This window comes from Pelodiscus sinensis, chromosome 22 (genome assembly GCF_052426305.1).
Source record: "Pelodiscus sinensis isolate ZL-2025 chromosome 22, ASM5242630v1, whole genome shotgun sequence".
Lineage (NCBI taxonomy): Eukaryota > Metazoa > Chordata > Testudines > Trionychidae > Pelodiscus > Pelodiscus sinensis.
The window spans coordinates 12,168,318-12,179,835 of NC_143073.1; the positions used below are offsets into that span (position 1 = coordinate 12,168,318).

General features: G+C 46.6%; 1 protein-coding gene across 1 annotated transcript in view; it reads right to left on the reverse strand.

Moving 5' to 3' along the window:
• LOC142819525 (uncharacterized) overlaps positions 1-11,101 on the reverse strand; it is a 38,343-nt gene extending 27,242 nt beyond the window's left edge. The window contains exon 1 of the mRNA XM_075907342.2: positions 10,964-11,101. The gene's annotated coding sequence lies outside the window, so the exon portion shown is untranslated. The remainder of the gene's footprint in view (positions 1-10,963) is intronic.
• Between the last annotated feature and the right edge of the window lie 417 nt (positions 11,102-11,518).

Consider the following 11,518-nt stretch of genomic DNA (forward strand, 5'->3'; position numbering starts at 1 on the left):
TTGACTATCCAATAAGCTTTTGCTTATCGGCTAGGCGCTTACATCCCTATTCCATACTCAAATCTTTGTTGCCCTTTTCTGTACCTTTTCCATTTCTAATATAGCTTTGAGATGGAGCAACCAGATGTACCCACAAGATGTTTGCAGATGATACCAAACTGGGTGGGGTTGCGACTTCTTTGGAGGATAGGGACATAATTCAAAATGACCTTAGCAAGTTAGAGAAATGGTCAGAGGTAAACAGGATGAGGTTTAATAAAGAGAAATGCAAAGTGCTCCACTTAGGAAGGAACAATCAGTTCCATACATACAAGATGGGAAGCGACTCTCTAGGAAGGAGCATGGCGGAAAGGGATCTAGGGGTCATAGTGGACCACAAGTTGAATATGAGTCAACAGTGTGACGCTGTTGCAAAAAAAGCAAATATGATTCTAGGTTGTATCAACAGGTGTGTTGTAAGCAAAACTCGTGAAGTCATTCTGCCGCTCTACTCTGCACTAGTTAGGCCTCAGCTGGAGTACTGTGTCCAGTTCTGGGCGCCACATTTCAAGAAAGATGTGGAGAAATTGGAAAGGGCACAGAGAAGAGCGACAAAAATGATTAAAGGTTTAGAGAACATGACCTATGAAGCCAGGCTTCATGAACTGGGCTTGTTTAGTTTGGAAAAAAGAAGATTAAGAGGGGACATGATAGCGGTTTTCAAATATCTAAAAGGGTGTCACAAGGAGGAAGGAGAAAATTTGTTCCTCTTGGTTTCTGAGGACAGGACAAGGAGTAATGGGCTTAAAGTGCAGCAGGGGAGGTTTAGATTGGACATTAGGAAAAAATTCCTAACTGTCAGGGTGGTCAAATATTAGAATAAATTGCCAAGGGAGGTGGTGGAATCTCCCTCTCTGGGGATATTTAAGAACAGGTTAGATAGACATCTGTCAGGGATGGTGTAGGTGGAGCTTGGTCCTGCCTTGAGGGCGGGGGGCTGGACTCGATGACCTCTCGAGGTCCCTTCCAGTCCTATTATTCTATGATTCTATGTGGGTGTAACACAGATTTATAAAGAGGCATATACTATGTATTCTGTTGTATCATCTATCCTTTCCTAAAGGTTCCAAGCATTCTGTTTGCTTTTTTGACTGCCGCTGAACATTGAGCAGTAGTTTTCAGAAAACTATCCACAATAACACCAAGAGCTCTCTCTTCAGTGGTAACAGCTAATTTAGTCCCCATCATTTTATATGTTTAGTTGTGATTATTTTTTTCCAACGTCCATTACTTTGCATTTACTTTCCTTCGTCAGTCTTGGAGCCTTAATGCTGGTAAATAAAATTCATGCTGAATATTTGCTAAATATCATTGACCTATCACCCTCAAACACTCACACACTTTTAAATTTTAATTTCTATTGCTTTTTGGGAAATGATCATACAAATTAAGTTATATTTGCATATCATTTATCACTAAAAAGTTCTGATGGGTTAAAGTTGAGTTTCCCTTCAAACATTTGAGAGTGAGGGTTCCCCCCCCTCCCCTTTATGGAGTTTGTGCTGTGATTGGCAGGTGGAAACTGTTGGCTGCTAATTAAAGTTTGAATCCTAGAAGCCTCTGCTGATTGGCTGAGCCTTGGTAGGGGGAGGGGCTTTATAAGGCAGTGGACAAGCGACCAAGGAGCTTGCGAACAGGTGAGTGCTAACAGGGAGTTTTGAGAGGGAGTTGGGAAGGGCGGGAGGTTCTCTTGCCTTTCTTTTTAAATCCCTTTTCCAGGACAGCAGCGATGGTTGGTGATGGGTCTGCTGTTGTTACCTGCACAGTGTGTGCCATGTTTGTTTTCCTCCCGGAAGAAAGAACAGATTTCATCTGCACCAAGTGCAAGCTGGTCGACATTTTGGAAGAAAAAATTAGAGGACTGGAGGCCCAAGTGTCGACCCTACGCTCGATCAGAGAGGATGAAGACTTCCTCGATAGAAGGCAGCATTTAATCCTTCAAGCACGGCAGGCAGAAGAGCCAAAGAGGGCAGTACGTGACCAAGAAGAGAACTGGCAGCATGTAACTTCTAGATGGGGAAAAAGGCCAGCACGGGAATCCCCCGATGCTATAGAGGTAAGCACAAGCTCTCTCCACAGGCTCTGCAGTGCTGAAAGCTCTGGAAGGGACCTCACAAGGAAGAAACCAGAAGGGAACACCATCTACTGGAAGGCATGGGATGCGTAGTCCTACGGATGGGGGGTTCCACGGCCACCGCCCCCAAAAGGAAACGATGGGTGGTGGTGGTTGGGGACTCCCTCCTAAGAGGGACTGAGCCATCCCTCTGCCGTCCGGACCTGGAATCTCGAGAGGTGTGCTGCTTACCGGGAGCTTGCATTCAGGATGTCACTGAGAGGCTTACCAAGCTGATCAAACCTTTGGATCGCTACCCCTTCCTGCTTTTCCACGTGGGAACAAATGATACGGCCAAGAATGATCTTGAGCGTGTTACTGCGGATTATGTAGCGCTAGGAAGAAGCGCTCCAAATTCTTGGATCCAAGTGGTATTCTCCTCCATCCTCCCTGTTGAAGGGAAAGGACTGGGCAGGGATCGTCGAATTGAGGACATAAATGCGTGATTGCGCAGATGGTGTCGCAGAGAGGGCTTTGGTTTCTTCGACCATGGGACTCTGTTCCGGGCACAAGGATTGTTAGGAAGAGATGGGATCCACCTAACGAAGAGAGGAAGGAGCATCTTCGCGGGCAGGCTTGCAAACCTAGTGAGGAGGGCTTTAAACTAGGTTCGTCGGGGGACGGTGACCAAAATCCTGAGGGAAGTGGGAAAGTCGGATACCGGGAAGAAATGCAGAGGAAGGGGCAAGAAAGGAGGACCCATGTTTCGAATGGAGAAGATAGGACGATCAACTGGTTACCTGAAGTGTTTGTACACTAATGCAAGAAGCCTGGGCAACAAACAGGAAGAACTGGAGGCCCTGGCCCAGACCAAGAAATATGATTTAATTGGGATAACAGAGACTTGGTGGGATGACTCGCATGACTGGAGCGCTGTCATGGAAGGGTATAGACTGTTCAGGAACAACAAGCAGGGGAGAAAAGGAGGAGGAGTTGCACTATATGTAAGAGAGCACTACGATTGCTCTGAACTCCAGTATAAAGAGGGAGAAAAACCTGTTGAGAGTCTATGGGTTAAGTTTAAAGGAGCAAACAACAGCATTGATGTTGTGGTTGGTGTTTGCTACAGGCCACCGAATCAGGTGGATGAGGTAGATGAGGCTTTCTTCGGACAACTGAGCAAAGCTTCCAGATCGCAGGCCCTGGTTCTCGTGGGGGACTTTAATCACCCTGACATCTGCTGGGAAACCTATACGGCAGTACACAGGCAATCCAGGAAGTTTTTGGAGAATGTTGGGGATAACTTCTTGACACAGGTGCTGAAGGATCCGACCAGGGGCCGTGCGCAGCTTGACCTTCTGCTCACAACAGGGAGGAACTAATAGGGGAAGTGGAGGTGGGTCACAACCTGGGAAGCAGTGATCATGAGATGGTAGATTTCAGGATCCTGACCAAAGGAAGAAAAGGGAGTAGTAAAATACACACCTTGGACTTCAAAAAAGCAGATTTTGACTCCCTCTGAGATCTGATGGGCAGAATCCCCTGGGATGTTAACATGAAGGGGAAAGGAGTCCAGGACAGCTGGCAGTATTTTAAAGAAGCCTTATTGAAGGCACAGAAAGAAACCATCCCGACGCGTAGCAAGAGAGGCAAACCTGGTAGGAGACCGGACTGGCTTACAGGGGAAATCCTTGGTGAACTTAAGCACAAAAAGGAAACTTACAAAGAGTGGAAACTTGGACAAATGACCAGGGAGGGGTTTAGATGTATAGCTCGAGAATGCCGGGGGGGGGGGGGGGGGGGGGGGGTTATCAGGAAGGCAAAAGCACAAATGGAATTGCGACTGGCTAAGGATGTGAAGGATAACAAAGGTTTCTACAGGCATGTTAACAAGAAGAAGGTGATCAGAGAGGGTGTGCGGCCCCTAATGGATGAAGGAGGTAAACTAGTGACAGATGATGTGGGGAAAGCTGAAGTACTCAATGCTTTCTTTGCCTCTGTATTCACGGACAAGGTCGGCTCCTGGACTTCAGCGCCAAGTGACGCAAGATGGGATGAAGATGGACAGCCCGTGGTGGGTAAAGAACAGGTTAGGAACTATTTAGAAAAGCTAAACATACATAAATCCATGGGTCCGGACTTAGTGCATCCGAGGGTACTGAGGGAGTTGGCAAATGTCATTGTGGAGCCTTTGGCTATTATCTTTGAAAAGTCGTGGAGATCGGGAGAAATCCCGGATGACTGGAAAAAGGCAAATGTAGTGCCCATCTTCAAAAAAGGGAAGAAGGATGATCCAGGGAACTATAGGCCGGTCAGTCTTACCTCGGTTCCTGGAAAAATCATGGAAGGGATCCTTAAGGAATCCATATTGAGGCACTTGGATGAGAGGAAAGTGATTAGGAATAGTCAGCATGGATTCACGAAGGGCAAGTCGTGCCTGACCAATCTGATTAGCTTCTATGATGAGGTAACTGGCTCGGTGGACATGGGGAAGTCAATGGATGTTATATACCTTGACTTTAGCAAGGCTTTTGATACGGTCTCCCACAATATTCTTGCCAGCAAGTTAAGGGATTGTGGATTGGATAAATGGACAGTAAGATGGCTAGAAAGATGGCTAGAAGGCCGGGCCCAGCGGGTAGCGATCAATGGCTCGATGTCAGGATGGCGGTCGGTTTCTAGCAGAGTGCCCCAAGGTTCGGTTCTAGGACCGGTTTTGTTCAATATCTTTATTAATGATCTGGATGAGGGGATGGATTGCACCCTCAGCAAGTTTGCGGATGACACTAAGCTGGGGGGAGAGGTAGATACGCTTAAGGGCAGAGATAGGGTACAGAATGACTTAGACAAATTGGAGGATTGGGCCACAAGAAATCTGATGAGGTTCAACAAGGACAAGTGTAGAGTCCTGCACTTGGGACAGAAGAATCCCAAGCATAGTTACAGGCTGGGGACCAACCGGTTAAGTAGTAGTTCTGCAGAAAAGGACCTGGGGGTTACAGTGGATGAGAAGCTAGATATGAGTCAACGGTGTGCCCTTGTAGCCAGGAAGGCTAATGGCATGGCTGCATTAAGAGGAGCATTGCCAGCAGATCCAGAGATGTCATCATTCCCCTTTATTCGGCTTTGGTGAGGCCGCATCTGGAGTATTGTGTCCAGTTCTGGGCCCACCACTACAAAAAGGATGTGGACGCATTGGAGAGGGTCCAGCGGAGAGCAACCAAAATGATTAGGGGGCTGGAGCATATGACTTATGAGGAGAGGCTGAGGGACTTGGGTCTGTTTAGTCTGCAGAAGCGAAGAGTGAGGGGGGATTTGATAGCAGCCTTCAACTTCCTGAAGGGAGGTTCCAAAGAGGATGGAGAGAGGCTGTTCTCAGTGGTGACAGATGGCAGAACAAGGAGCAATGGTCTCAAGTTGTGGTGGGAGAGGTCCAGGTTGGATATTAGGAAAAACTATTTCACTAGGAGGGTGGTGAAGCACTGGAATGGGTTACCTAGGGAAGTAGTGGAGTCTCCATCCCTAGAGGTGTTTAAGTCTCGGCTTGACAAAGCCCTGGCCGGGTTGATTTAGTTGGGATTGGTCCTGCCTAGAGCAGGGGGCTGGACTTGACCTTCTGAGGTCTCTTCCGGTTCTATGATTCTATTCTATGATTCTTCTAAAATGAGGAATAACTAACAAATTAGAGTTGAAACTTGTTTTGGCACTATCTTTAAAAAAGGAAAGACAAAAAGCTTTTAAAGTTACAACTGGAAAGAAAATATTACTATAGACAAGAAACCCATGTTGGCCAATCAGTAGCCCTGTTCCCGAATGGGATCACTTCAAATCCTCTTGTTACCACACAAAGTTGTATTTCCAGTAGATAAAAACGTTATCACCTTTTCCCAATAGCAATGTATTTTCTTTTCCTATTAAGTTACTCACTAGCTAGAAACAGTCTTAAAATGTAATCTATTTATACAATGCATGTGATATTTCTCCAGCATACTCCAGTTCAAGGTACTAACAATGGAAAGATGCAAATAAACATAAAAATCAATTTCAAAATTGAACTTTTGCATTTACAAGTGACCGATCTAAAAGCCTACTTTAGTCTCTGGAAACTGGTTTTGTAATGTCACATAGCAATCCTAAGCATGTACCTACAGTGAACCAACTGGATGATTCTTAACTGTTTCTAAACTGTTTAAGATAGAAAAGACAGAAGTAGACTGTGAAAAACTTCAAAAAGATCTCACCAAACTAAGTGATTGGGCAACAAAATGGCAAATGAAATTTAATGTGGATAAGCGTAAAGTAATGCACATTGGAAAAAAATAACCCCAATAATACGTACAGTATAATGGGGGCTAATATGGCTACGACAAAACAGGAAAGAGATTTTGGAGTTATCGTGGATAGTTCTCTGAAAACTTCCACATAGTGTGCAGCGGCGGTCAAAAAGGCAAATAGGATGTTAGGAATTATTAAGAAAGGGGTGGAAAATAAGACACAGAATATCTTCCTGCCCCTGTATAAAACTATGGTACGCCCACATCTTGAATACTGTGTACAGATGTGGTCTCTGTTGTAAAGCAGGCTTTTTCTGTCCATGGCCTTTGCGTATAGCCCATCCAGCCGCACAAAGCAGCTCACAGAAAATGTAGGCCTCTGTCACACTTTGAGAAAGCATAACTTGTAAGCGCATAATGCAGGTTTTGTGAATGGAATTAGACCTTACAGGCATCCTGAGACTCACAGGCACCAGAAAACAGGGAGGTGAGCATGACTAGATAGCACCTAGCTGCACTTACAGATAAGCCTCATTTGACCGTAGCTTGACTGGTCTTAGGGGCAAGAGAAAAAGAAAACATAGGGTAATAAAACACTTCTGTCTCACACTAACCATGCCCCATCTGGTCCTGTCCATGAGGGGATCACACATACATCACAAAAACTCCTATAGGGCAGTATTGTCCTAATACCTCATCAGTAGCCTATCAGGCCCTGCCAAATGCAGACCCTAGCATGGCATTAGACACCACATTTTTGTATAAAAGACCCTCTACACCTTTGTTCGACGGAGGTTCCGTATACTGAGGGCACGTATCGTTTTTTTTGCCCGGCTAAAGGATTGATCACCCTGAGGCTGCTTCCCCACCCTTTGAATCAAATATAGGGGTGCACGAGTCCTGAGCATGCTCCGAGTTCTAGTGTGTCTTTGTGTTGTTATCGTTGCTGGATTTGTAAGTATTGCTTAAATGTATAGGTTATTGGTTTAATTAATAGTTAAATTGTGTTAATTTCACTGTGTAATTCTATAAAGTGTATCTAAGTTCTGTTAACCACACTGTGTAAATTGTATAATCTTATGTTGTATAGTAGTGTTGTGTTTAGGCTAAGTGTAAGTGTTAGAAATAGAAGCCCAGGAGTTGTTAAGTTGTAAAAGTAGATTTATGACCAACTCCACCAGCTGCCCTAAAATAACAATAGAGGGGCTGGCTTTGGACAGAGTTTTTATTATCATTATATTGGCTTTGTTTTTGTATTTTTCGTTAAGCAAATTAGAGACAGTGATTTGGAATAGTTGAATTGTAATCAAAGAAGTTTGTAATTAGTTAAGTACAGCTAAGTTTAGGGTTTTCTACCCTATAAAAGCATTAGGCAAGTGCTAGTTTAAAAAAACCATTTGCTAATTGTTAGTTTTGATAAAAAAAAAATCATTCCACTTAATAAAAATCATTTGTTTCACCATCATCCAGTAGTTATCACTGGGTAGAGTCGGCTTTAACCCTTGAGGCTCCCATCACATCACCGAACCGAAGTGTGACAGTCTCCTCACCTCAAAAAAGATATTTTGGCCTTGGAAAGGGTTCAGAAAAGGGCAACTAGAATGATTAGGGGTTTGGAATGGGTCCCATATGAAGAGAGGCTAAAGCGACTGAGACTTTTCAGTTTAGAAAAGAGGAGACTGAGGGGGGATATGATAGAGGTATATAAAATCATGACAGGTATGGAGACAATGAATAAGGAAAAGTTATTTATTAGTTCCCATAATAGAAGAACTAGAGGACACCAAATGAAATTAATGGGTAGCAGGTTTAAAACTAATAAAAGAAAGTTCTTCACACAGCGCATAGTCAACTTGTGGAACTCCTTGTCAGAGGGGGCTGTGAAGGCTAGGACAGTAACAGAGTTTAAAGAGAAGCTAGATAATTTCATGGAGGTTAGGTCCATAAAAGGCTATTAACCAGGGGATAGAAATGGTGTCCCTGGCCTCTGTCTGTCAGAGGCTGGAGATGGATGGCACGAGACAAATCATTTGATCATTGTCTTTGGTCCACCCCCTCTGGGGCATCTGGTGCTGGCCACTGTCGGCAGACAGGCTACTGGGCTAGATGGACCTTTGGTCTGACCCAGTACGGCCATTCTTATGTTCTTAATTGTGCCTTAATGAAAATATAAGATGACACTATAAGTCTTAAATATTATTAAGAAAATTTGTCCTCCAAACAATGTTACTGTCAAGGTTCTACTCAATTAAGGAAATTAGTAAAGAGACCTAGTCTGATTAAGTGCACTCCAGGAATTGTTAACAAAAAAGTCCCAGGGGTTCTCAAACTAATTCAAGCATAAGAACATTTATATTTTCTGACTGAGAAGCTTTGTATGTACAATAGCTTCCTCTGATTTCCTGCAGGAGCAATTGAAAGTCTAAAGGCAGCACTGACTTTACACTGTAAACAGCTATGTGGAGAGAGACTTGAGATTAGCACTCAACAGGATTTGCCTTCCTCCTCCTCCTCCCCCCAGGCTCCCTGGAAACTGCTCTCTCCTGGGTAATAAGGAGTATTTACCACTGCTAGAGCTGCTGCTGCTGCTGGCAAGGGGTGCTAATGGACTCCCCACTGCAGTGGGCATTTGGGAACCTCCAGTCTGACTCTGCACAAGGGTGGGCCATGCAAACAGCTCTCCTGCTCCAGGATGGGCAGCTCCAGTTTCCCCCTGGGAGAGTGCAGAGCAATAGGTCACATTCCTGCTTGCACTCCATTGTGGTAGGAAACAGAGGGGGAGAAGCCCCGTCTCCCTTAATGGTGCTCCCAGCTGTTCCAATTTACAGGGGCTTGGAAGACAAGACAACATACTGGCACGGGAGCATTCAAGCAACAGGAAAAGCTGCCCTGTTCCCTCAGGGGATCGTTTCACACCCACTGCTTACCAGAGCTGCTGGTCTTAGGGGGGCTGCTGCACCCCTGGCTTGAAGGGGTCTCCCATCTGCTGCAGGTTTTTCAGTTCTCAAAGCTCTCAGTGCACCCATTGTAAAAACTGTGCCAGCCCTGCTGCTTAGTACCATTTAGAAGCTAATGAGGACATGAAGCCCCATCTACACAGGGGCAGGGAAGTGAAGGCAAGTCAACTTCAGATGTAAAGTCAAAGTGGGTAAGTTAAAGCTGATTCACATCCACATGGTGGTGCGAGGGAAGTTGTGTGGCTCCTCCTGGAATTAAGTGGCCCTGGAGAACTACATTACACTGACCTTTCATCATTTGTGTTGATCTTCTCTGGACTTTCTCCAGTTTCTCCACATTTCCTGAAATGTGATGCCCAGAACTGGATATGATACTCCAGCTGGAGCCTAATGTAGATGGCTCATTCCCTGCCTAGGGGATGTGAGACTGGATGGGTTAATTTCCAATCCTCCTATTTATTCTTTTCCTAAGTTAGGAGGGCACAGTAGTTCTAATGGGGGTTGGAGAGGGGATGGAAGCCAGATCCAAGATCAACAAGCCCTGGGAAGTGGGCCCATTAAAAGGAGACTGGGCCTGTGGATGCCTTGGGGGTCTGCAGCAAGGGCCTGCTTTGGGAAACCCCCTCTTTGGAGGTGAATGTGGCAGCATTGAGACACCACCCAAAAGCAGGCGCCACAGACACTAACTGCAGATTCATGGGATGGCTCTCACAGATCTTGCACGTGCATAAAATGATAGATCTGCAGGAGAGGGGAAGGGGGGCAGTGGCGTAGTGAGGGGGCTGGAGGGGTCAGTTGCCCTTGGGAGAAAAATATAAAATGTAGTTTAAAATAGATGTTACACGTTTTAAAAAGGAATACCATATCTCCTGCCTTTTATTTATTTTTGTCTCTTTAGGCCCCCAGTTAAAATTTTCAAAAGCACTTGAGTGACTAAAGTCATTTTTGAAAATTGGACTTGGAAATCTAAGCTCAGCTTTTCAAAGGTAATTAAGCTCCTAAAGAGACAGTTGCCAACTCAGATCTTCAAAGATATCTATCTGATCTTTACACACCTTTGAAAATCTGGTCATAAGTATCCTAGTCAGTTCTGACCCTGAGATGTAGGAGCCCAGTCCTAATTCCTTCAGGCTTTTTTTTTTTTTAATTTGAACATTTATCTACACTAATTCCCCTCCTTTCTCTTTCACTATCCAATAAATGCCTGGATCAAAACGGTTCAAATTGGGCCCCCGCACTTCCTAAAGCCGGCCCTGCTCACGCCAGCCTGCTCCGGCACGTTGTCAAGGGTCAAAACTGACTTCCCAGACTAAACACAGCAGCTGGGGCAAATCGTGCCGCCCCCAACACGTGGGCAGGCGTAGGGCTGTCTCCCCTCCGGTCCATGGCGGTCTACGTTAGGGGGCTCCTTGTTCTCTCTCCAGCGGGGGCCCAGATGTGCTCCGCACCCTTGCACATCTGGAGGACCCATGTCTACACTGGGAAGAGAAGTGGAGCAAAGTACGGGGGAGGCGCGAGCGGGGGGGTAAAGGCCGCAGTGGCTCCGGACCCTGCAGGCGGCGTTGCACGCTTGCCCCCCCCAGCAGTGGGGGGCTCTGACCGCGCCCCTCTCCCCGGAGCTGCACGGGCCCGACACTCACCCCACGCGGCCGCAGCTCCCGGGGCAGGCTCGCTGAAGATCGCGCGCCGCTCGCGATCCGAATGTGCCGCTGCCGGGCAGAGCAGGCGCAGTAACAGCTGCTGGAGCAGCCCCCGCCCTCTCCACGCTGGCGGCCAGCTGGGGCGGGGCCTCTAGGGTGCCCGCGGGTGGGGAAACAGCACGGAGCGAGGGGAGAGTTTGGGGGTACGGAGGAGGGGGGCACAGCACGGAGAGTTTGAGGTACAGAGGAGTAGAGTGAGGGTACAGCACAGAGTTTGGGGGTACAGAGATGGAGAATGGGGCGCAGCACAGAGTTTGGGGTATGGAGGACAGGGCACAGCACAGAGTTTGGGGTACAGAGATGCAGGGTGGGGGCACAGCCCGGAGAGTTTGGGGGTACAGAGGTGGAGAATGGGACACAGCACAGAGAGTTTGGGATACAGAGGAGCAGAGTGGGGGCACAGCATGGAGAGTTTGGGGTACAGAGGTGGAGAATGGGGCACAGCACGGAGAGTTTGGGGTATGAAGGAGGGGGGCATTGCCCAGGGCTGAAGCC